Source organism: Amblyomma mixtum, chromosome 7, assembly GCF_055824585.1.
Source record: "Amblyomma mixtum isolate Tamu chromosome 7, ASM5582458v1, whole genome shotgun sequence".
Taxonomy (NCBI): Eukaryota; Metazoa; Arthropoda; class Arachnida; order Ixodida; family Ixodidae; genus Amblyomma; species Amblyomma mixtum.
This window is the reverse complement of record NC_143018.1, coordinates 80,616,113-80,640,162: the sequence shown is the minus strand read 5'-3', so window position 1 is coordinate 80,640,162 and position 24,050 is coordinate 80,616,113.

Below are 24,050 nucleotides of genomic sequence, written 5' to 3'. Positions count from 1 at the left end.
CCAAATGCTTGCTTACAGTTAGAATGAGAAAGTCGGGCTGCTGACATCTGCATGTTGGAATAAAATTGCCACAGCAGTTCGCGACGAGACTCGTGTATTGAGTTCATCCTGTGGTGTCTGTTCCTGTATCTAAGCTGCGCCTTTGTACTTCGACATTCAAATAAAAAGCACGTTTTTCAGTACATGTCTCAAGAAACTGTTGCAAGAAAATCGTACGTCATGCTACTCGAGATTGGTTGGATATGAAGCATAGTCCTCAAACTTGCTTCAGTACACTTTGGTTTAAAAAAAAATTACCGACGATTACGTTACTTCCTAATGCGAAATTTGAGCGCAGCAAATAAGCTGTTTCACCTTTTCGATAGATTGAGGCAAAGAAATCGAGCAACACATGTATGCGCTATCACAGATGTTTTTTTTTTATTTTTCACACATTTCGCAATTTCGGCTCGGGCGGTGCACATATACAGATCCGCCGCCACCGATCTGGCTCTCTGATTGCCACCGCACAGGGGTTGCATTGGAGGAGGAGCGAAGAAAGGAATTAAGTTCGAGCCGGCGCTTTGACAACCGGAGACTCGCAGGAAGAGGGGGGAGGGGGGCGGCGTGTACACCCAGCGGCAAACGATGGGGGCAGAAGCGCGCGCAGCAAGCGGACAACACGATAAAGGGAGGAGGGAAGAGATAGCAGCGACTGACTGATGCCGCTGACGCCGATAGCGCTGGGGGGATGAAAGGGGGGCGGAGCTGGTTACGAGGCCGACGACAACGCCGACGACGACGACGACGCGAAACCCAGGAACGGACGCCAAAGAGCTGCGCTCTAAAAAAAACAAGTTGAGCAAAATTCGTTATGCGAGCCTTACATTGCATTGGATAATAAGCGCTACGAAGCAAACGTGTACCACTCCGCCAGCACATGGGCCTAATTTCCGCGCCAATTTGATGAAAAATTATTTGAGGTAGCCGTTTGTCACTGCGCCCCAGGTTTCTCATAGCGTCAAAATACCTTCTCGTCGCACCTGCAGTGGTATTAGCATCTATTCCGCCCTCCGAAATGGCTCAGTGAATCCGGCGCTCGGCTGGAGAACCCGAGGATGTGGGTAGAACCCGGTATTGGAGGCTGAATTTAAAAAGAGGTGAAACGGAAAATAATTCGCGCGCTCTGCGATGTCAGTGCACGGTGAATTTATCCACGTGATCCCTAAGATTCTGAAGCCCTTAACTAAGGTGCTTGTGTATTTTGTTGTTTTTCCACCGACTGTTTTGTCTGTTCAACTTAAACACAAGAAAATAGTTTTTACTTCATTTTTTTTACGCACTTTATACGGCACTCCGTAAGCACTGGAACGAGAACTTTTCGAGAGAGATCTGCCTGGTCGAGACTTGAATTATAAAGAAAAGACTAACGTACGACCAAATTCTGCCGTCCGGTGCCGACTGGGCACCTTCATTAAGGTTGATTAGGGGCTAAGATGGGAAGACTCATTGTTATTGCGAAAGCATTACTAGTTCCATTAGAAGAAAAGCTGTCAATGTGTGCGTGTCGCGGTGGTGCTGTGCTTACGGTGCTCGGTTGCTGGCCCGAAAGACGCGGGTTCGATCCAAGCCGCGGCTGTCGCATATCGATGGAGGCTAAACGCTAGAGGGCAGTGTATTGTGCGAAATTAGTGTGCTTCAAAGATCCACATGTGACCTAAATTATCTGGAGCTCTCCACACTGGTGTCCCTCACACCCTTAGTTGCTTTGGTACGTCAGACCCCACAAAACCATCCTGGCGATGGGGTTGCTCATTAGTTATGGCGCTTGGTTTATGACACGGAAAATGTGTGTTCGATCCCGGTCGCGGCAGTCGCATTTCGATAGAGGTAAATGCTAGAGGCCCGTGTAGCGTGCTTAGCCTGAGCGCTTCAGAGAACCACAGGTGGCCTAAATTATTTGGAGCCCTTCACTACGGTGTCCCGACTGGCCTGGTTTGCTTTGGTACACCAGACCCTATAATCCATCCTGCCGCTGGGGTGGCTCTGTGGTTACGGCGCTACATTTTTGATGAGATTGTATTAGATATCTCTAGAGTATATACTTCTACACAACGCCGGGTATCTTTGGTATAGGTTCCGCATACGAAAAGAGACGTTAGAAGTCTAGGGAGTGGGGTGGGGGTTAAAAAATATGCACAGCGATTTATATGACAAGCTGAAGACAGGTACTGCTATCTAAACTTCTCAACCGCTCCGGTTTGCCCACCTTTGAATTTCGTCAGCTATCATAAAAATAAGACAAAAAGAATTGAAGTCTTACATGCAGTATAGCAGAACACGAAAGACCATGGGCACTAACATGACAAAGCGATTGCAGTCCCTCAGTGCGGAAGCAATGCATACAAGATCTCGTTCTTTTCAAGTACGATAGCCTATTAGGATTGGTTACTCACGATGTGGCCACCCGATCATCACCCGAAGCATTTTTATCTGCAGTTAGATCAAGTCGATAAGCTTTATGTATTTTTTTCTTTCTTGGGAAGTATGTGTTTGATGTTTTCTGCCCTGCATGTAACTGTGGCTCGTTTTTATTTTTGTTTGTGGGCTGGTTTCTTCCGCAGAAATTGAGTATGTGCCCATTTCCATTCTTTCCATGTAGTTATCTATTCCAGCCCTTGAATTTTTATACCTCAAATATCCGCTCCTTCTTTCGCTACCAAAAGGCGGCGGGCAGCATTGAAGAAAAAAAAAAAACACTGAGCAACCTTGTCGCTCGCGGCTGCCGCATGGTGGCACCACAAAAAAGACTTGAGACAGCAGGGGCGTGGTGCTCAGACAAACAGTACGGGGCGCAACAGAGAACTACAGAACTTTTTAACGCTGGCGATGGAGTGTGTAGCAGCCGCACTGGCTGCTTAGTGACGCATTTGTAGCGCGCTGTACGGCGTCCACTTTACACTGAGTGACCAAGGAGGACTTGAACGCCGAAGACCCAACTCTAGGGAGACCCAGTGTGAGTCTTACGCACTGTGCGCCTCCTTTCTTTTGTGCCCGGGTAGTGTTGTAGCTATGTATTCAGCGCCAATATAGGTGACATGAAATTAATGGTGTAGTGGAACTCAGTGTTTCAACCGTCTGTCTGTTCATTGTTCATATGCCTGTCGTTTTCCCCCTGTTTTATGTAAGTGTACCAACTGTTCCTACGCAGTTTACGTCTGCAAAACGAGGTGTGGCCTAACACAACCTCCGCAGTGTTGCTTCTTATTCCTTGCCGTTGGTATGGTTCAGCAGTCAAAGTGAACTTTCTCTCTCGCGCGACTTGTCCAGACGCTTCGCAGGCAGCCAACCCAAGCTGTTCTACCTCGTTCTTCAGCGCCCACTTTACACTTGAAGAATCAAATAGGACTGGGACGCCAACGACACAACTTACGTGAGTACATCTGTTCTCTTGCACATCGCTCGGTTGGCGTTTTTTGTGCGGATGTCGCGGAAAGCCGCTCGCTCTCCTACCTGCCCCATACTAGCAGCACGCGATGTGTATACAGCCAGGAAGCCTTCATCAACTATCACATTTTCTGCACAGAATATTCTCGAGAAGCCCGGTGCCGGAATAGAATTGTGAAGTTCCTGAAATATGCGTTTTCTCACCTAAAATTAGTGCATGAGCTCTCATTCAGCTAAACAAATCGGGAGATGAAAATTCGGCGTACATTTTTAGCGGCGGTTTGTTGAATTCTAGAGCGCGAAGTCAAGAGAAGAAAGAAGCTGCGGCATTATTTGTGCATCGAATATATGATCGTGAAGTTTTTCATTGTTTGTTGGTTAATAACCTTGGTACGGGGCTTTATCACTTTGTGACGCGAAGCGCGACCATATTTATCTTGAATTGGCTATGGGTTTAACGTCCCAAGGCGATTGTGGCTATGGTGAAGCCGTTGTGAAGGGCTCCGGAAATTTCCACCACTTGGGGTTCTTTAACGTGCTCTGACATCGCACAATACACCGGCCTCCAGAATTTAATCTCCATCGAAATTCGACCGCGGCGGCCGGGATCGATCCCGCGTCTTTTGGGTTAGCAGCCGAGCGCCATGACCACTGAACCACCATGGAGGCTTTTATCTCGAATTATCGCAGTTACGCGCTGCCGCTTCAACGCCGTGCAACATAATAGCCATAGCATTTGGACCCTACCTCGAAAGTTCATTTGCCAGCTTTAAATTTAGCGCGGCTGAGAGCAGCGGTCAGTTGACTTATTCGACGACCGTAAAATGGGCTAATTGCTATCGTTAAGTAGTCATGGAGTTGATGAGTGTTAAAACGGGAGCGTGTGGCAGATAGCCTCGAGCCCTACTTGGGGCAGTGCGCACCGGCTGCTTTTATCAACGTGGTGGCAAGGGTTAAGCCGCCTTGCCTGCTCCCGGCAAGCGGAAGAGCACACCTCCCTTTCCAGTTTGCTTAAGAGAGCGGCCGCCGCCCATCGCCACGAGCAGGGTTCGAGGCTATCGGACACGCGCTGCTCTGTCCAGGCTCATAAATTTCATGACTGTACTGTTGCAATCACATCTGTCTAGAGCGGATCTGCAGCCTCTCCAAATAGTCACTTTGGCTCCAAATTGCGCGTGCGATGTCTTGCGGCAGTCATTGGGTTCGAATTCGCTTAGTCAGATGCGTAACGAGATTGGATGCTACAGCATTCTCGGCGGACCGAGATACAGTTTTGCGTGATTTGCGGGTCCCGAGGGCGGAGTTTCCAAGATTCTTCACAGAGGAAAACGCATGACGACACCGCATCCCACTGCGACGACTCCGCACATGGAGTTGAGGCTGAAATTGACGCGATGAATGTATGATATGACGTGAGCGAGAAAAAATACGACGACATGCCCAAGCCATATTTCTATATATGACGCAGCACTGACCCTGCTCAGAGGCCAACGGTCATTTCGAAAGCAACCATCGAAACTGAAGAGGTATTTCATGGCCGCAAGTTTACCGACCTGGTAGACAAGAAAGACGGCGCTGCCATCAGCGCACTCTCTCCAGTAATCATGACTAAAATCATGTTCATCCCCAACGGACTCCGAATCCACACTGCAGGAAGGCGCCTTATTACACATTAAAGGGCAAGTGCACCACTTGTTGAGAATCGCGCGTTATTTAAGGATTCTAGTCTATATAGGCTGTAGGTAAAGCGTGACAAGTGTTTTTTGCTCTTGTATTAAAATAGTAACGTGATCGCTGGTTGAATTTTGCGCTTCTGCTCTTTGCGCCGGAGAAGTGCGGGCAAGGTCGGTGCGCCGTCATGGAGGGGGATATATATCAAATTACCTCTGCCGTCAACCAAATCCTGCAGCGCGTCGTTTGATGGGGCCAAATAACTCTCGGAAGCATCGCCTTCCGTGGCATTGGCTTTTTCGTTCAAAGAAAGCGCTTGCGCGTTCGAAATGTAGGTGGCAACACAAAAGAACCTACGTATTAGTTCCCGAATTGGAAATACAAGCGCGGTTGAAGCGCTTTTGATGCTGCGAAATAACCCTGAGTGGCTTTGCCTTCAGTGGCGTTGGCTTCTTCCTTGAAAGGAAGCGCTTACGTGTTCGAAATGTACTATCAGCAAAGAATGAAACGCGAACAAGAAAAGTGAGTCGCAACACGCACACACAAAAAAACAAGGTATTAGCTCATGGATTGGAAATACAAGCGCGGTTGAATGACACCCCAAAAAGAAGTCTTCGTGCCTTCGAAATTAAAATAGCAGGAGCTAGTATTCAGCTTACCTGGCAAAGAGCTGCACATTTTGCAGTCCGTGGTTCAGTTGTATTCTTCGCGTTTCATTTCTTGCTGATAGCACAGGTACCTTAGATGACGTCATCATGCACCCTCCCACTTGGCGCTGTGTGCTGCGGAGAAGCTTGAATTCCATTGGTATTTTAATTGGTGACGTCACGCCCTGTTACTTAAACGCCGCGTTTAGGCTCTTCGGCAAGCCCAAATTTTGTCACCTGACCAAATTTCGGTTGACCTTGACGTGACCTTCACCTCCCCGGCTTGACCTTGACTTGGCTGCGACATGTTAACTAGCGAGAATAAAACATCGTACAAAGACAGAGAAGCAGAGCTGCGACATGTTAACTAGCAAGAATAAAACATCGTACAGAACAAAGAAGCAGATGGAACACTGTCCGAGCACCAACTAGCCCAAATTTCTTGTTTAATTGCTGACCTTGACTTGACTTACATTGAAATGACGTTGATCTCGTCCCTTGACCTTGACCTGTTAATTTGTTCATTTTGTTTGACTGTTGGCCTGACCATTGACCATCTACCGGTTCTCCACACTTAAACCGAAGGTTTGACCTTGGCTGAGCATTGAAGTTCATTGGCAACGCATGGCGATCTCAGCCTGAGATGTGTAGTGGCAAAGCTACTGCTTCAAAATATGTTAAATAGAATTCAGCGCAAAAAAAAACAGACAAGGGACGAAAAGAGACACTGGGACGTTCACGAGCGCTAACTACCAACTGTTTATTCATGCTGAAGTACAGGGGATATATAGGATGGGAATGAAGAGCATGCGCATAGCGGGGTACAGATAATGCACATCCGTCAAGCAAACGAGTTAATCAAAAAACGAATCTAAAAAAGCACATTCAGATGAGTATATGTGTACCGACGTGTCACTGACACAACGTTCAGACAGCTTTCTGATATAAGAAGCTTCTGAAACGAGCCTTGCCTTATCATTACCGCTCTTGCCAAGAATCGTGGTCTTCTCTAATCCCGCCCTACATTTACACGAAGCAAGGTGCCCCACAAGATTCACATTCGTGTCGTTATTTTCTATGTTTTTGGCATGCTCCCGTAGCCGGTCATTAATACAGCGGCCAGTTTGGCCAACGTATGAAGCCCCACATGAGAGGGGGATGCAGTACACCACACCCATTGCACATTTGGCGTAGGCGATGCCATGTTTTTTGTTGCCGCCCCTGCCGGCAGTTGGTAGTTAGCGCTCGTGAACGTCTCAGTGTGTCGCTCTTCGACCCTTGTCTTTTTTTTTTGCGCTGAATACTATTTAACATGCTTCACCAACAAGCCCGGCAGCTTGCTCTCCTGAACTGCATTTCAAAATATGTGACCGTCAAACTCTACCACACACTGTGGTTTCTCCCAGCAGAATGTCATGGATGACGCTGCCTGCATTGGTTGTAATATCATCATCATCATCATCATCATCATCGTCATCATCATTTATTTACCCTTAAGGGCCCCAGGGGGCATTACATAAGGGGGGGGGGCGAACAGTCATCAAGTCACAAAGAACAAAGTTGGAACATAAGCTTAGACACATGTAGATACAGCTGTGAACACTTCAAAAGAAAAACAAGCGAGTAAGTAGGTAAACACAAGAAAAAGAAAGAAAAAAAAGAAAAGGAAAAGAAAAAGGGCCTTCAACAGGAATCATTTCGGGAATAAATCAATTAACATCTGTTTAAATTTTAGGGAATTAACTTCATTCACAACACTGTCTGGAAGGACATTCCACTCGGCTATGGCAGCTGGCAAGAACGAGGAATTGAACGCATTGGTTGAACCATGAATGCGTTGAATACTACAGCACTTAAACATGATTTGAAGAAAATAGCTCCAGAGCATGCAAACCACGAAAAGACAAGGACGAGACACAAAGCGCTTTGTGTCTCGTCCTTGTCTTTTCGTGGTTTGCATGCTCTGGCGCTATTTTCTTCAAATCAAGTATGCACCAACTCGCCCAAGAAGAAGGCTTAAGGCACTTAAACAAACGTCGCGATGATCTTAAAGGGGGCACAATTAGGCTGTCACGCAGTTGAGGAAAATTATAATAAAGTTTATGAAATAGACAGCGCCTTGCTAACTTACGACGGGATGCCAAGGAAGGTAAACCAACGGAGGATTTCATATTAGTTACTCAGAGCTGCCTTAACACGCTGTGCAAAACAGCATACATGAATATACTGTGGATGATGCACTACGGGCTTTCATGAGAACACTCCTGAACCAGGCACCTGCAGAGTCTAGTTCTTCCCTTTGTATCTGATCTGCACTTAGATTCAGAACTAAGTGAAGCCGTGGAAAGCATTCGTGTGTTATTTGTCCACTTTACGAGTCATTTGAGTTGGGATGTAATAAGAAAGCTTTCTCGCATCACACGCATTATAAGTCGGTATAGGCGTCTATATATATCCAATGTACAACTTCTGCTGTATCAATCTATATTTTTCTGACCCCTGAATTACTGCTAGCTTCTTATCTTGTGTGCCCAACTACCACTGCATTAATAACATGATTTGCCTGCTTCAAGATAATGTTTACGTGCGATATGTAACCAGAGTTTCTTCGCCCACACAGTCGATCTTTTTGGTCAGTATAGTCAACATATCTGGCCTTTAACACTTAAGACTGCTTGACACTTAGAGAACTGACCTAATTAGAAAAAGGTATAAGAGATGCACTTCAGTTTTCTTACCTGCAGTAATCGGAAAGCATTTCTCTTAATGCAGCCGATTCGGTTCTACCACATGTTCACATGTGTCGTTGCCAGAGCGTGTAGGAAGCACTCCAAGGTATTAATTCATTATTCAGTAAGTAATCAGTTCGGTTTTATTACCGATGACTGTGAGGTAAGCAACTAATTGAATTAATTAGGCCGGTTATTTATTCACCCAGTAATTCATTCATTTCATTTGAGTGATTACTTGAATGTAATATAAATTAATAGTTTGTGATTCTGCAACGACTTGTTCACCGATTCAGTTAATACACCTCAATTTGTGAGAGTAATTGACAAAAACAACTGATTAATTACTTCGTCCAAATAATTCCATTTGTTTAATCACTCGACACAAAAAATGCTTTCGCATTAATACCAACCTCATCCGCCACTTAGAAGACCTTCGTACTAACACTCGTCAATTCCACAGCAGACACCCTGAACACTGGTATACTAAAATATCTACTACATATGGTGCATAAAATATCAAAAACGCATTACGACGAACTTCGAACAAACTAAACGCTGTTCATGTGCCCGCAGGGGCACCTTGTGTAACGAGGTGTTGGTGCTTGGCGCCACCACGGACCCTTAGCCCCCATACCGAAGCTGTCACCCGTACCGTGGCGATAGGTTGAAAGGTGGAGGGAAGAAACCTTGAACGGTGGCGGTCGAGGAAGTGGTCAATCCTCGGCCGATGGGCTCCTCGTCTGTCTACCAGGCGCGGAGTCCCGGGACCTTCCTCTGTGTATAAGGGTGAATCAGAGGCGACAAAGTATCGGGAACCCTTAGTTTATACATGCCGTATGGAAAAATCTGCAAAAAAATCTGATCGGCCCCCGATAAGGGGTCGCACCAATGTGAACAAACTGAGTCCACAGAAGCCAGAAACGTTTGCGAAGTTTTTTATGCTTCACTCAAACACTAATGTACCGGTAGCCAGCCTATCTGCATTTGTCATCGCCAACACCCTAAAAAGTTGTGTAGGCAAGGACTGCAAAGCAAAAAAGCAACGAACCGGAGACCTCCTTGTAGAAATAAACACAAAAGAACAGAGCACAAAACTGATTTCACTACAGAATCTTGGAGAAATGAGCATACAGGTAACCCCGCACTGCACCCTGAACCACTCAAAGGGCGTCATATCTGAATATGAACTCCTACAGAGTACCGATGCGGAAATGGAAGAACTATCTGAACAGGGAGTTATAGCAGCCAGACGAATAACCATCAGGAGAAACAATGTTGAAATCAAGACAAAACACATTGTCTTAACCTTCAATACCACAACTCCGCCTGACTCAATCCACGCCGCATACCTCCATTGTAAAGTCCGCCCATACATACCGAACCCGAGACGATGTTTCAAGTGCCAGCGCTTTGGACACAGCATGTTGGCTTGTCGCGGTAAACCAACTTGTGTCACATGCGCAGAAGATGCACATACAGAAGAAAGATGCAAACGCACACAAAAATGCATCAACTGCAAAGGCGCACATGGCGCGTACTCCAGGTCGTGCCCAGTCTGGAAAACAGAAAAACAAATTATAACTTTGAAGACTAGAGAAAACCTGTCCTACCTTGAGGCAAAAAACGCGTCTCTTTCCAACAGAAAGGGACATACTCTGAAGCGGTGACGCGGGGACCGCCGCCGCCTTCAGTTTCTGTCGGCACACAGGTCTGTCCGGTGGACCTGGTGTCGACACCCAAGTCCCCACCACAGAAGTTGGTGACACAGTTCACAGGGCTGAAACTTTCGCGAGAAGACCACGCTATCCTCGCCGGAGGCCCTCAGGCCCCACTTTCAGCAGGGGCATCCTCGGCGACAGACACCCAGAACAGCTCTGCTGAACTGGACCTGTCGCCCCACCCCTCTAAGAAGGCACCTGCTGGCCCAAGAGACTCTGCCCCTGCAGCCGAGCCTGGTTCAGTGGTGCCAACAAAAAAGACAAATGCGAAGGCCACGGGCCATCGCAAACAAGAAGCATCCTCCACGTCCACCGTGGAGGAGATGGATGTCAGCGAAAGTCCGCTGACATCTAAAACACACGCATCCGCGGATTCTCCGCGGAAATCCGGCGCCACGAAAGTGGCGATGGATACAACTCCTGGTTCGCCACCGCTGCAGCGGCGGCGAGACTCCCTAGAGAAAAAAGGGAAACCACGAATCACTGCTCCTGAGAATAAGTAACTTCCCCAATCCCCAACTTATCACAATGGCGTATCTGATACAATGGAACTGTAGAGGTCTACACAGAAACTACACAGACATAACCGATATGCTCAAAACAATGGCACCTACAGCTGTATGCCTGCAAGAAACGAACCTTGGGCCGCAGCACACAAACATCTTAAAAAAATATAATATATTCCGGAAAGACCGAGTACATGCTAGCCGACTCTCAGGAGGCGTCGCTATCATTACGCAAAGCGACGTCCCTGCAAGAGAGGTATCATTAAAGACGAACTTAGAAGCGGTCGCAGTAAACATCATTAGCCATAAAACAATAACAATATGCTCTGTGTACATACCACCACACAACACAATAGCCATGCATGACCTAGAAGAACTTCTGGAACAGTTGCCAGAGCTATATGTAATAATAGGGGATTTTAACGCACACTCCCCATTCTGGGGAAGTGAGCATACTGATTCCAGGGGTCAGCTCATCGAGGATTTTATTCTTTCGAATAACATATGTTTAATGAATACGGGAAAAGCAACGTACTGCTGCCCCAGCTCTGGAAAAATGACCTGCCTAGATTTAGCGTTTGCATCACCATCGGTTTTTAATGATTTTATTTGGGATGCTTTAGACGACCCTCGGGGAAGTGATCACTTACCTACGGTTTTAAAGCTAACATCAGCGTCATCCATCCTCCCTACGAAGCCACGGCGATGGAAAATTCACCTCGCCGATTGGGCACTTTTCAGAACGAAGGCCACACTAGAAAAAGAATATGCCGAAACCCTTACGATAGAAGAAATAAATGAAAAATTTTTGACATGCTTAACATCTGCAGCAATAGAAGCAATCCCACAAACATCTCAAACTGCACGAAAAACACATAAAGTCTGGTGGTCAAATGAATGCACATTAGCTAAAAAGCAGCAAAACAAGGCTTGGGGCAACCTTCGCAGATATCCCACTGCAGGGAACTTGCTCACCTTCAAAAGGGCTAGAGCCAAAGCACGATACATTAGGCGCAACACAGAAAGGGCATCATGGCAACAGTACATATCCTCCATAAACAGCCCAATATCATCAAAGAAAATGTGGGAGCAGGTAGGGAAATTCACTGGAAATTTTACTCCTTTTACATTTCCAATGCTAACAACACGCGGTACTCAAACATTAGAAGATCAGGCCAACATATTGGGTGAGCATTTTTCCACAGTTTCAAGCGCATCCAACTACACACACACATTTCAAAAGCACAAAACAATAGTAGAAAAACAAACTTCCCTTCAGAACATGCATACATGAAGAATACAATCAGCTTATTACAATGCAGGAACTAAACACATTACTAACATCCGGTAAAAAGACAGCACCAGGCCCAGACAATATACATTATGCCATGCTCGCTCACCTCTCTGAGACTGCCATAGAGGCTCTCCTAAAATTTTTCAATAAACTATGGATGAGTGGAGAAATTCCCTATGCATGGAAAGAAGCAATCATAGTACCCTTCCTAAAACCTGGCAAACCACCAACTAGTCCCACCAGTTACAGGCCAATAGCACTCACTAGCTGCGTAGCAAAATCATTCGAAAGCATTCTAAACATCAGACTAACCTTCATACTTCAGTCCCAGAAACTTTTAGATATACACCAGTGCGGTTTAAAAAGACATGTTCCACAACCGATCACCTTGTACCCTTTGAGAACACAGTCCGGGAAGCGTTCATCCACAACCAACACTGTATCGGGGTCTTCTTCGACCTGGAGAAGGCTTACGATACCACGTGGAGGTTCGGTATCCTCCGTGACCTAGCGGACCTAGGTATCCGCGGCAGGATGCTGGGCTGTTTGAGCGACCTACTAACCAACCGCACGTTCAGAGTCCGCCTAGGCGCAACCTTCTCCAACGCTTTTATACAAGAAACTGGTGTACCCCAAGGGTGCATCCTCAGCACGACCGTATTTGTCATCAAAATGAACTCCATAGGAAAAGTAATCCTAATAACAATAAGCTACATACCGAAAGCCCATTTTAAAAGAATGGAAATCATGCCGCCATAAAGAGCGTTTTATCGAAGTAATTTTATGTCGTTTACGCATAGGTCACAAACACATCACCCATAACTTCTTATTAACAAAAAAAGACAGACCTCTGTGTGAAATGTGTGGTGAGGAGCTCACAGAAAATCACATTTTAATTTCTTGTTCGCATCTCGAAGTACTTAGAAAAAAGTTTTTTATGGTATTTTACAATGAACACATTTCATTTCATCCCGCATTGCTTTTAGGCGAGCAAACACTTGTCGAGTTTTCACTTGTTTGTAAGTTTCTAAAGAAAGCCAATGTTTTAAATCTATTATAATGTAACCTCTGTACACTTGACATAACATCATCTAACCTTGTGTTTGGCGCATGATAGCCATAGTTGCTTATGCGCCATAAAACCCCATATAACTAACTAACTAAGCTGTTCATGTGAGCGTTGCTGAAATTTCGGGCAAATCACTCTGAAATTGATTGTACTCCTGTAACTACATTGAAACTGCTTTTGTTTCTTCCGTTTGTTTTCGCGCACATGTCTTCATTTTTTTTCTGCGTTTCTGTTTGCTGCCTCACACTGCAGGGATGACTGACTTGTTTTCATCTCCGTATGTTTTGTGTCATAGTGCTTATTTTTCAACACTGCTGTCTGTTGAAACGCTCTATAGAGGTTGAAGCTCTCCACTAGCTGCTCTTGCAGCTTTTATACTAGGCCGTGCACAAGTGAGACTGACAAAATTATTCAATTTACTTGCTTGACATGTTTACTTGGTGCATTCACTGAGAATCTTTGCCTCTTGTGTGTTATTTTTTAAAACTTGTTGCCAAATACGCCAACAATCGGGCATGGCTGAACCATTTCAAGAAAATATTGCGGTGTAAGTAGACAAAAAACGAATTTCCCTAATGCCACACATTCTATTAATTTTATTTGCAGAAGCGGTGTGCTTTCCTGACTACCACTACAGAAGTGTTATGGCCTCGTGGCGGACAAACAACATCGTCGAAGGGTGGTGAACACTACGAGCAAAGACCCCTAGCGCCGTATTCGCTCATGGAACCGAATTCAGTTCAGCGGGAGCCACCTGCATTGAAAGATGTGTTCAGCTGCCCCTCCAGCGCCTGCTCTTCAGCGAACTTCGCCGATGCTACGAGGCAGATGCACTCTGAGACAGGAGGAGAGCCATTTGAATGCTCAAAGGACCCAGCGGTGTTTGCGAAGTTTGACCGTAAGGGAGATGTGCGGTGCCAAAAAGGACAACCATATAATAGTGCTATGTGCCCTTTTACAGCTGAGGGCTCTACAATGCTATCAGGGAAGGAGCCTACACACTCTGGCGAAAACCCTTTCAATCTCGACACATGTCTGTCTACAGCTGCAGACTGGAGAAATGTCACTCCACAAGATAGCATGCGCACTGGCGGCAGCCCCTTTAATCGCCACACGGGTCCTTTTGCACCTTTAGAGTCAATATACGTCACACCACACGATAGCATGGGCACAGGCGAAAGCCCCTTCAATCCCGGCCCGTGTCCATCTACAGCTGCAGACTGGAGAAACGTCACTCCAGAAGATAGCATGCGCACTGGCGGCAGCCCCTTTAATCACCACACGGGTCCTTTTGCACCTCCAGAGTCTAGATATGTCACTCCTCACGATAGCATGGACACTAGCCAAAGCCCCTTCAATCCCGATCCGTGTCCTTCTACAGCTGCAGACTCGAGAAATGTCACTCCACAAGATAGTATGCGCACTGGCGGCAGCCCCTTTAATCACCACAGGGGTCATTTTGCACCTCCAGAGTCGCGATATGTCACTCCACAGGATAGCGTGGACACTAGCCAAAGCCCCTTCAATCCCGATCCGTGTCCTTCTACAGCTGCAGACTCGAGAAATGTCACTCCACAGAAGAGTATGCAAATTCTCGAAAGCCCCATAAATCACGACACGTGTACTTCTACACATGCGGACCTAGAAATGTCTCACACGATAGTATCCACTCTGGTGAAAAACCCTTAAAGTGCGACATGTGCCCTTTTAGAACTGCATATTCGAGATCATTAACTCGACACAAGCGTATGCATATTAGAGAAAAATTGTTCACGTGCGACATGTGTAAATTTAAAACTTCTCGCTCTGACCATCTAGCTGTGCACAAGCGAACGCATACTGGCGAGAAATCCTTCATTTGCGACATGTGTCCTTATAGAGCTAGAAAGGCTAGCGACCTCATTCGACATAAGCGTAAACACACAGGAGAAAAACCGTTAAAGTGTGATGTGTGCCCATTCCGAAGTGCAGTTTCTTCAAACTTAATTCAGCACAATCGAATTCACACCGGGGAAAGGCCCTTCAAGTGTGACATATGCCCTTATGCAACGTCTCAGAAAGGGAATTTAAACCGGCATACGCTTACGCACGCTAGCGCAGAGGGCTATCGCTGTACCCTGTGCTCATTCACGAGTTCAACTAGAGAGGACTTCAGAGAGCACTTGTCCGGTCACGAGCAGTGAAATGTTCAAATGGGTTCGCCAATGTCAGGAATATATTTGCCGCTAGAGTCCAGTCCTATGCGCCTTAACAGATAAATAGGTGTTTTCGATGAGTCGTGACTTGAGACGCATTGTACTCAAAATCCGACGGACATCCGTACTCTACGACTTGGTTCCGAATACAGGGAGATAAATACACATTTTGCGCGGTTTATTTTTTATTCCTCGAAGCGTATTATTGCATTGTCTTACTAATAAGTGATATTTTAGAACTGGACACAGCATCAGTGCTTCGATTTTTATCCCAAGTGTAGAAGTTTGGATACTGGAGGAGTTATAAAGGAAAAATTTGGGAGGGCACATAAGACTGCACATTTCCCACCTTTCATTTTTTATTCCGCGATGCGTATTATTGCATTGTCTTACTGATAAGTGATATTTTAGAACTGGACACAGCATCAGTGCTTCGATTTTTATCCCAAGTGTTGAAGTTGAATACTGGAGGAGTTATAAAGGAAAAATTTGGGAGGGCACATAAGACTGCACATTTCGCACCTTTTATTTTTTATTCCTCGATGAGTATTGCTGCATTGTCTTGGTGATAAGTGATATTTTAGAACTACACACAGCATCAGTGCTTCGATTTTTATCCCAAGTGTTGAAGTTTCAATACTGGTGGAGACATGAATAAAAAATTTGGGAGGAGATTTAACATTACTTACGTGCTTAGAATTTGAAAGCATCGTTTTTCGTATGTTTATTTCTTTATTTTTATGTATTTTCAGAATTTCCGCTTCCTTTGTAATTAGACATCTATTCGTTAGCATACAGTTTTCAGGCAACACATATTCTACGTGCGCTTTTGTTCACCAAGAAGCAACGTGTTTCCGTGGCCTATGGTTTGTATGCCCGCCTCGCAATCTGGAAGTCCTGGGTTCAATCCACTGCACCTACGGAAGAAATGTTATTTTTCTTTGTACGCCACGGTGACGTCATCTGGCAGTTTTCTGCCCACTGCTGCTTGTCAACGTTGACGCCGCGTTTCGTTTTCCATCATCCACATACTGCTTTCGCATTGATAAACTGCACAGTACACCGACCTTGGCCGCTCAGTGCTCGCCGTTTTTCTAATAGAGCGTCACTTGGTGTAAAACATCCATGACAACTGCAGCCAAATTGAGTGTCGCTACCCAGAGCTAGTTTCCGAAAACTTGATTACAGAGAGAATGCTGCGGACATTCTGCATGCTGCAGTAAAATTATAGCGGGAGGCCCGTGCGTTGTCTTCGGCCTGTGGTGTCGGCCGTTGTATCTACGCTGCTCACTTGCATTTCGACATTGAAGTAAAGAACAGATTTCTCAGTACTTGTCGCAAGAATGTATTACAAGAAGATCGTCTGCCCACTCGACATTGGTTGGATATGCAGAACAGTTTTCGAACTAGCTTCAGTAAACTATGCATATCCAGCACATCGATCTTCTAGCTTATGCGGGGAGCTATTTGGAAGCGTGCAAGGCATTACCCGTTAAAGCTAAACGAATGAAACCACAGAAATTAACAGACGACTGCGATAGTCGGTAATGAGAAATTTCAGCGCAGCTCTTCACACGGCACCTGCCACCCTTGGAAGGTGGCGTGTTAGGCTGCTAGCTACCTTCCGGGGTTTTCCTATGGCAGTCACCTTCCGGTTGTCCGTTCCTCCGCTCTCCCTTTGGCAGGTGGCGTTTTACTCTGCCACTACCTGCCATGGTTGCCAAGTGGTGTGTTAAGCCAACGCTGACATAGACGACTACGATGAGGAATCCAGAAACAGGGCTTGTAGAGGTCGATGTGGAGGTCGCAGAGAAGTCGATCACGGCCACGTTTATTTGAAGGCTGCCGGAGAGATGATAGCGGCAGAGCAGCGGCGCCTTCGTCCGGCCCAGGTCAAGGCCCCAAGTGTTCTCTGTAGAGCGCGCCAGCAACTTCGTTCTCTTCGGCATGTTGTCACTGTCGGCAGCGCGGGTCGCTGCAGGCTAATTACTTTCTTTCTTTTGAGGAAAGGAAAAGGCACGGTATCTGTCTCAACATCTCGGTAGTAGAGTGCTTTGTGTTTAGGCTAGCTCGTGAGCCCCCCGCTCACTGGGCGTAAGACGAGCGTCTGCGAAATTTCGGGGCAATCATCAGCCATTATAAAATGGGACGCAGACTGGTACCCCTCTCAGATGTTGGCCTAAATAATAAAGAAATTCTCTCGTGGAGGTAACTCCAAACTAATATCTTCATGAACCTGGTCTAGGCGTTTCACGTGCTATCAGAGCTTAGGGCCAGCGATCAGTGAAAACAGTGCGGCGTGAGAGGGACACTAGGCCACACAATTTGGGAGTGCCCGCAATCAACAAGGGTGGGTCAAAATATAGTAAGTAAAGAACGAGTGACCCTTCTGGGAAGCGCGGACCCTCCTACGCAGCGACGCACCATCCATGTGGCGGAAGAGGCCGAACAAGGGAAGGACTGCTTGCCGACTCTAATCCGGGGCCACTCGACTCCCCATCTTCCCAGGCGTACGTACCGGGGGCAGGAGGGAGGTGCCCCTTTTGTGACCGAAATAGAAGTTGTTTCAATCAATCAATCGATCAATAAATCGATCGATCGATCGATAGATCAACATTATTAAGTTTCAAGTTTATTGCACATAAAAAATATACAAAGTTCACGGTGAATGAGGCATCTGGATCCTTAGCCAGTGGCTAGTTTCGGATCCATTACAAACATGTTACATATCTAGGCAGTTGAACAAGGCTGAACATACAAAACTTATAACTTAATGCAATAAAAATATTAAATTCAACAGTAAGGGGAGGTGTATTGTTCTGATAGCATGCACAGTCAGGCCGGAATGAAACGCGAAAAGCGCATGTCAAGAAATCAAAATATTTTACCTGCCTACTTTGAGCTGTAGTGTGCAGCTAGCCTGATTCATGTGTCTGCATAAGGGGTCTGCCGAAGGGAATAATCGTAAATAGGTTGTAAAGAAATAGTTCGCTGCAAAGTAGAAATATATGACATATGAGTGTTCGCGTTTCATTCCGACCTGACTGTACGTTTTTAGAGCAGGTGCAATGTTCGAGATGGACTTAATGCTGAATGGGATGATATTCCAAACTTTGGCGCTGATAAATGCTATGCTTCTACGTCCGTATACATTGCGTGTTGTGGGTAAATTGAGGTTATTGTTGTCAGCGTGTCTAGTGTGACTTGAAGGAAGCTTCAGAAAGGAAGAACTGTAAGGTATATCCGCTTTAATAACAGTGCTCACCAAGAGCGCTGTTTTGTAATCGCGAATTATACGAAAAGGCATGATGTTGAGGTCTCTGAAGAGTGGATCTGATGATGAGTGCCAAGGTGCTGACGTTATTATCCTTAATGCTCTTTTCTGGAGAGTAATAAGCGGTGCGAGGTACGATGAGTAAGTGTAGCCCCATGACTGGATGCAGTGTGTAAGATGACAATGGAATATACTGAAGTAGACCACACGCAATGTATCAATGCTGAAATGCTTTCTAGCTTTAATTAATGTGGCGCATGCAAAGGTTAATTTTTTGCATAATGATTCTATGTGCTCAGCCCAATTTAGTGATTGATCCAATGTTATTCCTAAGTACTTGAAGGTTTTCACCTTTTCAATGGGTATTCCTCCGACCTGTAGTGCACATGTTTTAGGCCCCTGTCTTCTGCTAGAGGCGAACACTACAAATTTAGTTTTTTTGGTGTTAAGTAAAAGCTTGTTCATTCTAAACCACTGCATTGTAGTCTCCAGTTCATTATTTGCGATTGTTTCTGCTTCTTTTAAACACTTGTGCGTTATAATAAGAGCTGTATCATCGGCGTATAACGCTGGCTGCGCGCTCTGTAGGAAACTGGGGTAGTCATTTATAAATAACGAAAAGAAGATAGGGCCGAGGACCGAGCCCTGCGGCACTCCAATCGTAACTTTTCCTAATGAAGATTGGACACCATTAATTTCTACATACTGAGTACGATTTGTTAGATAACTTCTAAACAAATCAATGGCTATCCCACGAAAACCACAACGTTCTAAATTTAGTAAAAGAATATTATGATCTACGGAGTCAAAAGCTTTTTTTATGTCTAGAAATACACCTATGGCAACCTAATCCTGATTATTGTTTAACGCACTGGTAACAATCTCTGCTACTGAAAGTACTGCTGTAGAGGTGGAATAATGCTTACGGAAACCATGCTGGCTAGGCGTAAGTATGCTATATTTCTCCATGAAATCTGTCATTTTCTTAGCTATTAACTTTTCAAAGAGTATGTTTATGCAAGATAATATCGTAAATGGTCTGTAATTTGCTATGACGTTCTGGTCATCCCCTTTGTATATTGGTGTTACCCTTCCAATTTTATATCTCGGTGGACGCCCAAACCGCACCTTAAGGGGAGGGATAAATTATTGAGTGAAAGAAGAAAGGAAGAAAGAGATGTAGAAGTAGAGGGCTCGGAAATAATTTCGACCACCTGGGGATCTTTAACGCGTACTGATATCACACAGCGCACGGTCGTCGCCTCAATGGAAATGCGGCCGCCGCAGTTGGGTTCCGACCCGCGTACTCCGGCTCTGTAGACGAGCATTTTAGGAGGTGGGGGAGGGGGGGAGGGCTGAAGAGATGCGGTTTAAAAAAGCAAGTTCAGCATAATTAGTCATCCGTGCCTGGCATTGCTTGGGGTCATACGTTTCGTAGAGCGCAATCGTGCCTCGTTCCTCCATCTCCAAGGTGGGCCCGATTTGCGCAGCATTTTCATTTGGGACAGCCGTTGGTCATTGCGGTACCGGGTTTCCGATAGCGGCAAAATACCGTTGTTGCCGAACCTGTGGTGGTACTAGAATCCGTTCGGCCCTCCCGAATGAATAAGTGAATAAATAGGGCGGTCAAGTGGTGAGCCCGGGGATGCGGATTTAATACGTTCAAAAATATCCACGACACTTGAAATATTTGCAAGCCCCCCAGTGCGGCAGCTGTTTATTCCTTTGATTTTCCGCCGACTGCATTGCCTGTGCAATTCAAGTCAAGTAAAGAAAAATTGTGTTTACTTCATTCATATTACGCACTTTACGGTACGTTATAAGCAGTGGAACGAGAAGATTTCGGGAAAGAACTGCCGCGTCGAGATCTGAATTATAAGGTAGACGAACACTCCCACCAAATTTCTACGAGAGAACTGCCGTCCGGTGCCGACTCGCACCTTCTTTAGGGTTGAGTTGGTAGGAGCGGAAGACGATTTATTAATGCGAAAGCAGTGCTAGTGCCATTACAAGAAAAGCTGCCTGTGTGTGCGTGTGTGTGTCGCGGTGGCGGAGTGGTTATGGTGCTCGGCTGCTGGCCCGGAAGATGGGGGATCGATCCCGGCCACGGCGGTCGCAGTTCGGTGGAGGCGAAATTCTAGAGGCCCGCGTACTGTGCGATATCAGTGCACGTTAAAGAACTCCAGGTGGTCGAAATTTCGGGAGCTCTTCACTAGGGCGTCCCTCATAGCCTCAGTCGTTTTGGGACGTTGAACAACATAAACCGTATAAACCGTAAAAATTCCAAACTGCAGCAGTCGGTGTGAATTGGCATAGACCGGCAGGCCAAGGACTGCACTGTATGTTATTCTAATGTTGCTGTTAAGTGCTTCTTCGTCCCTGCGACGCAGATGATAGTACGGGCAAGCCTACGTGATTCTACTTGTGATGAAGGATTGCATGATCCTGCACAGGTCGGTTTCTTTCATGCCCCCGCGACGAGTGGAAATGCGCGTCACCAGTCAACCTATCTGGTACGCCGTGACGCTTAGCCGGCGTGTTGATTCCGTGTTTTATTACTCTGAATCAACATGCCAAGAAACTTGATCGTGGCTACCGCGGGTACCGGATGGCTATCGATGAGCAACTCGATGGGTTCCCGAGGGTCGGGTTCTGTCTGTGAGGCTTGCTTGTTCCTAATAACTAATGGTTCCGATTCAGCCAGTGAAATCGACAGGCCGTTTCCCTGCACGAAAGATTGTACCGCGTCGATAGGTCGTTGTAATGACAATGAAATCTCTCTGTCGGATATGGAGTTGGTCCATATGGTAATGTCGTCGGCGTATACAGAAAATGTGGAGAACGACAATACATCGCGGGGAAGCAAACCAAAAGAGTCGACGCGAGGTGAGTCCCCATAACTTGCATCCGCGCGCAATGAATCCAGAATACACCTATTTTGCATTGCCCTCTGAAGATGCGTTAAGCGACTCCATAGAATTTTTTTTCGTCTCTACTATCTTTCTTGCACAGTTTATTGAGAGGACGTAGATGTCTCTAGAATATTTACCCGTGCAAAACACGGTGTAAACGTAATGCAAGACCCGCGCAGAAAAACGTACATTATAGGTTTATGAAGGCGGGGGGGCACTTCGATTTACATACTTCGCCGACGTCACACAGGTATCCTTGGAATTTCGTAGACAAATGCATCGTTTCATAATGTCGTTCGCCATCATCAATTATCATACAAATATAGAATTTCAGGCTTATATGCAGCACAGAAGAACGCGAAAGACTCGGCAGAAACATGACATCTGCAACACTAATACCTCAGTGCAGAGCCAATGAAAACCAGCTCTCGTTTATTCCAAGAGCGACAGCCGACTGTAAAACGTTTCCTCGCTATGTAGCCACTTTATCATCATCGAAAGCATTTTTATCTGCAGTCAGATCAAGCCAGTAAGTTTTATGTACTTGGTTTGAGTTTTCGAATGTAGATTTTTGGTGCATTCGACGCTCAAAAACTGAAATATGACGCGTTTTTACTTAATTTACGAGCTCGGTTTTTCGCAGAAGCTTGACAGTATGCTCATTTGCTCCCGTTTCTCGTTGTTGCCTGTGATGTAGCAAGCATATTTACGCATAGCGCACCCACTCCTGCCCTAGCCACCAAATGGCAACCGGCAGTATTGTATACAGGAAAAGAAGAAAAAAAAACACACCACGCTGTCGTGTTTCTCATGGTTGCTCCGTGGTGCCGCCACATGAAATCATGTAGGACCGTGGGGGTGGTGTTCAGACTAATAGTAAGAGGGGTAACATTCAACCAGTGAACTTTGTAAGACTTGTGACGGTGTCTAGCAGCTCCACTAGCTGCTTAGTCAAGTAGTTTTAGTCCGCTGTGTGGTGTACATAATCGACTGGATGTTCATGCAGGACAAGAACGCTGATGACCCAACTTTAGGGAGACCCTGTGTGAGTAAAACGGTTCTTTCACGCATTGCATCTTTTTTTTTTTTGTGGACGGGTCAAGTTATAGCTACTTTTTCAGCGCCAATATATATTTCAGGCTACATGAAACGAACTGTTTCGTCGATCTTAGGGTGGCTTCTGTCTAGTTGTGCGACTTCCCGTTGTTTTTCTCTTTGCTTTATGAAGGAATACCTCATTTTCAGACAACTTACGTCTGCAAGACGAGATGTTGGTTAAAATACGTGCCGCAGTGTTGCTTGCTCTTACTTGGCCTTGGTTTCGCGCCGCACAAATAATCAGGAGACTGTGAGCATGCTCATAAGACAACGTACGAGGTGCAATATTAAAAAGATGAACATTTTCGCCCTCGCGACTTTTCTATGCAATTTACAGGCAGCCAACTCAAGCTGTCCTGCCTCGCAGTATAGCGCCTACTTTACCTTGCACGACCCACTAGGACTGGGACGCCGACGACGCAACGCGAGTCCATCTGTTCTCTTGCTCGGCGTCTCCACTGGGACAGTGACATCTCTGTGTTGAGGTCCTACGTGAGTACATTGGTGCTCTTGCACATCGCTCGGCTAGGTGTTTTTTGTGCGGGTGCCGCGGAAAGCCGCATGCTTTCTTCCTTGCCCCATAGTAGCAGCCTTCGTTCAGTCTATATTCAGACGGCCCTCGTCAAATATCTCATTTATTACTGTTTTACAAAGAATATTCTCGAGAAGTCCAGTGCGGGAATAGAAGTGGAAATTTCCTGAAATGTTGATTTTCCCCCTACAGAACCGGCGCATACAAGTAGTCACTCAGCCAAACATTTAGAGCGATGCAATCTGGGCGTAAATTTTTAGCTGCTTCTGGTGGAATTCTAGGGTGCGGAGTAAACATCATAATGAAGTTGCGCCATTATTAGTGCACCGAATATATTCCGTGAAGTTTTGTAACGTTTGTTATTTAATAACCATTGTACGTGGCTTTTTAACTTTGTGATGCGAAGAGCGACCACATTTTATCGAATTACTACATTTACGCACTGCTGGTTCTGAGTCACGCGAGACTGCAGCCATTGCTTTGCGCGCCTTACCTGAAAGTCCTTTCTCAGCTTTAAATTTAGCGCAGCTGAGAGAAGCGCTCATTGTGTTCTGCGGTGACCGCAAAACGCCCTTGTTGCTATCGTCGCTGCCAAGTTCTTGAGTCGTGATCACAATATTGCGGTACTTGGGAAAGTGTGGCAAAACTGCGGTGTGCGCCACCTAACGGCGCCCGCCGGCACTTTCGCCCCATTCAGGCATCTCTGTGCCGTCACGACAGCCTTACGCGCACCGTATACGTAGCAACTGAAAAGGTACTGCTGACACGGCTAAAGCTGATAAGGAGACTGCATCTCAGATGCAACAACAGTGAAAGTGTAACTATGTAAAAACGAACGGAGAGGCGCCGCAATTTCGCACCTGCTCTTGAAAAACCCGCATATCTGGCAAGCACGGATTTTAAGGTGTACCTCCAAACCTCCTGACACCCGCCCTCTGAACGAATGCGGGGACCAAAAAATTCAGTAGAAACGGCG